Here is a 3,929-nt window from a genome sequence, read left to right on the forward strand (position 1 = left end):
AGCAATGAGACAAGTAACTAAGACATCACCATTGTGAATTCTAGGTCAAATTTTGAATGTGTCTGCTGGGGAAGCTGTTGTCTGGAACTTCTAATGCAGACAGCCTCATAGTGATGTGGTCTCCAGGGGATGACATTTGCCCTATGGATGAAACTAGAATAGAGATATATTTTATTCCAAACCTGCCTTCCTACAGATGTAGTGACTGTTGAACCTCTCACCTCTGTTTTGCTACACAACTGCCCATAATACTGTCTCTCAGATGTAAATGTTTCTCAAAATGTAATTTGGATTTATTGTACATTTTACCTTGGAGGCATCTCAGCTCAGCATGAATAATGTACATAAGGCTATCACAAGTTATTTCTGTTGGAGATATTACTTAGTCTCATATTTTGCCCTTTGTAGACCTACATATTAATATTGCTTTATATTGTCTCATGTGATATCTCTTTCAATTAATTTATTTTCTGTGTATGTGTGGTTTTTTTCTGCATTCATGTCTATGCACCATTTTCATGCCTGGTGCCTGCAGAGGCCAGAAGAGGACATCAGATGCCCTGAGACTCGAGTTGCAGGTGTTTGTAAGCTATTGTTTGTACACTAGGAATTGAACTCAGGTCCTTTGGAACAGTACCTGTGCTCTTACTGCTGAGCCATCTCCCTGGCCCCTGCAGGTAATATATTTAAATAAAGAAAGGATTTTAAAACAAACAAACAAACAAACAAACCTGTTCTGCCCTCTACAAAATCTCAGACATAGCAAAATTCCTGAACATTTTGTTCTAGCCCCCATGTCTTCCCTTGGTCTTAGTATTAATTAGGGCAGATAGGACCTGTGTCCCAATGAAAGTCTCAAGCAATGCCTGTTGGCTTTACATCAGAACTGAACCATAGAACTATGGTCTTAAAGCTTACTGTGAAGGAAAATAATTCCAGGAGTCAGGAGTATCTCATGTTCCAGACCAGACTGGCTTCATAAACACTATATAGAAAAATGGGAGGAAAGCCAGGCGGTGGTGGCACACGCCTTTAATCCCAGCACTCAGGAGGCAGAGGAAGGCGGATCTCTGTGAGTTTGAGGCCAGCCTAGTCTACAAGAGCTAGTTCCAGGACCGGAACCAAAAAAGCTACGGAGAAACCCTGTCTCGAAAAGAAAGAAAAAAGGGAGGAGGGGAAGATTTACTTGGATTCTCAGTGTCATTGTCAAGTTAGTTTCTATGTCCCCACAGCATTGGCTTGTTCACTTAATTTATTTAACTCAGCATAATAGATGAGAACGTGAACTCCAGTGCCAGACAACGTGAGTTTGAATTGTGGCTCTGTTTGCAGTCACTACTTTAATGCCGTTAACAAGTTACTTAATATCTTTGGGTGCCATCAGGGATAATAATAAGACCAACCTATTAGGGTTGCTGTGAGGATTATTGTTTTCATAATACTTCAGAGTAATTTTTTTTTTTTTTTTTTGGTTTTGGTTTTTCGAGACAGGGTTTCTCTGTGGCTTTGGAGCCTGTCCTGGAACTAGCTCTGTAGACCAGGCTGGTCTCGAACTCACAGAGATCCTCTGCCTTGTGCTGCCTGAGTGCTGGGATTAAAGGCGTGCGCCACCATCGCGGGGCCTTTCAGAGTAATTTCTAACACATACTACTCTAAAGTAATTTGTGCAAATCATTGCTTGAAAAATAATATTTGCTAAACTTAACTAGGTGTCAGGAAATAGGGCATGAGTTTGAAAAGAGTTTATTTACTCCCCTCTCCTGGAGTTTGGGCAAGATTCTTTCCTAATTAATACAGTTTACAAAAGGTGATGAGATGTTGTTATGGTTTCAATGTTCCCACCAAAACTCATTGAAATTTAATCTCCCTTGTAAAGTATTAAACAATAAACGGAAAGGGACTGGTGAGATGGCATAGTGGTTAAAAGCACTGGCTGTTCTTCAAGGGACCTGGGTTCGATTACCAGCACTTATGTGGTAGCTCACAACGTTCTGGAACTCCAGTTCCAGGAAATCCAGTGCCCTTTCTGACATCCATGGGCAAAAAGGCATGGATGGAGTGCAAAATAAATAAATAAATTTAGGCAAAACACCCACAAACTAAAATGTTTCTAAATAAGTAAATTTTTTAAAAAGAAACAAACTAAATGGGACATAGAAGAGTTAATTAGATCGGGAGGACTCCCTGGACGTGGTGGCATAGGCCTTTAATCCCAGCAGGGAGGCAGAGGCAGGCAGGATTCAGTGAGTTTGAGGTCAACCTGATCTACAAAGTAATTTCTCAGACAGCCAGGGCTGTTACACAGAGAAACTCTGTGTCCAAAAGTTGTGTGTGTGCGCGCGCACACACACACACACACACACACACACACACGCACGCACGCACACACACACACGCACACACACACACACACAAAGTTAGATCATGAGAACTCAGGAATGGTTTAATAAGCTAGTTTAATGGTAATGGATTAGTTTTAGAACAGGTCTGTTGTAAAATGTTTGGTTCTGCTCTTCTGCACACACTTCTTGCTTTGCAACGCCCTCTGTGCCTGGGGACTCTGGAGAGTTCCCACCCATTGATCTTGGTGCTACCAGCCTCTAGAATCGTGAGCTAAAATCCCTCTATTTATATTTATAAACAACCCAGTCTGTAATATTAAATTATAGGAATAGAAAATTGTGTGATATGGCAAAGGGGTGGAACATCCCATTTGAGAACATACTCTATTGTGCTAGACTCCTTCCTAGTGTACTTACCTTCATTATTCTGCTAGCCTTGAAGGGAAACAACCTGCCATGTTGCCAATGGCTATGGATTGAACTACATGGCAAAGAATTCTTTGTAGCTTCTAGATGCTGAGAGTAGCCTTCAGACAACAAAAATATAAATAAGGTGCAAGCCTGCTGGCACATTCTATAATCCCAGCACACAGAGAAAAGATCACAAGATTCAGTTCCAGTCTGGGCTACATAGTAGGATGCTAACTCAAGACAACAATACTATCAGTGAAAATATAAACAAGCCTGTAGCTTTCAATAGAGAAACACAAGGAAACAGTTGGATAGTGCCTTTGTCTCTGGTGGCATCTCCAAGGTAGGAAGCCTCAGATCTGATCCCTGATTGCAGCCTTCTGAGAGAGCTTCAAAGAGTAGCTACTAGAGTAGACTGGGGAAAACCATACAACCATACAACCATGCTGTCTGGTCTGACTTTCTGACTTTAAATTCACAGCTGAGACAAGCATGGTGTTTCATTAGGTAAAGTGCTTGCCACCAAGCCTGACAACCTGAGTTCAATTTCCAGGTCACACGTGGTGGAAAGGCATAGCTGACTTTCGAAGAGTGGTCCCTGTCGTGCTGCCATGCGTGTGCACACATAAAAATAAATCAATAGACAGACAGACAGATAGTGGGATGTTTGTATACTGTGTGATTGGTGTGATGAAAAGCTGACTGGCCAATAGCTAGACAGGAGGCTTAGGTGGAACGTCCTGGCAGAGAGAGGAAGAAGTGGGCAAAAACCTAGGACATGAGAGAGATGCCAGGAGTCATGGAGGAAGCAGGATGGGTGGTGTGTAACAGACCATAGATTAACAGAAATGGGTTAATTAAATTTATACGAGCTAGTTAAAAACAAGCCTAAGATATAGCCAAGCTTTCATAATTAGTAAGTCTCTGTGTTGTTATTTGTGAGCTGGTGGCCCAAAGAAAAATCTGACTACATTTGGCATCCAACATATGGCCCATACCCAGAGCCCACTGCTCACAGCATACAGAGGCCCAACTTGTTTTAAGAGGCCCTACTATGAACAGCCAACAAGCTACTCTGTAGCGGGAAACTTGATAGAAACGCTGGCTCCAGTGCTGGGGTACTGCAGCTTCCCAGAGCTGGGACAATTTTTTTTGTTTTTGTTTTTGTTTTTGTTT

The sequence above is a fragment of the Microtus ochrogaster genome, chromosome 6 (assembly GCF_000317375.1).
Source record: "Microtus ochrogaster isolate Prairie Vole_2 chromosome 6, MicOch1.0, whole genome shotgun sequence".
NCBI classification, from domain to species: domain Eukaryota; kingdom Metazoa; phylum Chordata; class Mammalia; order Rodentia; family Cricetidae; genus Microtus; species Microtus ochrogaster.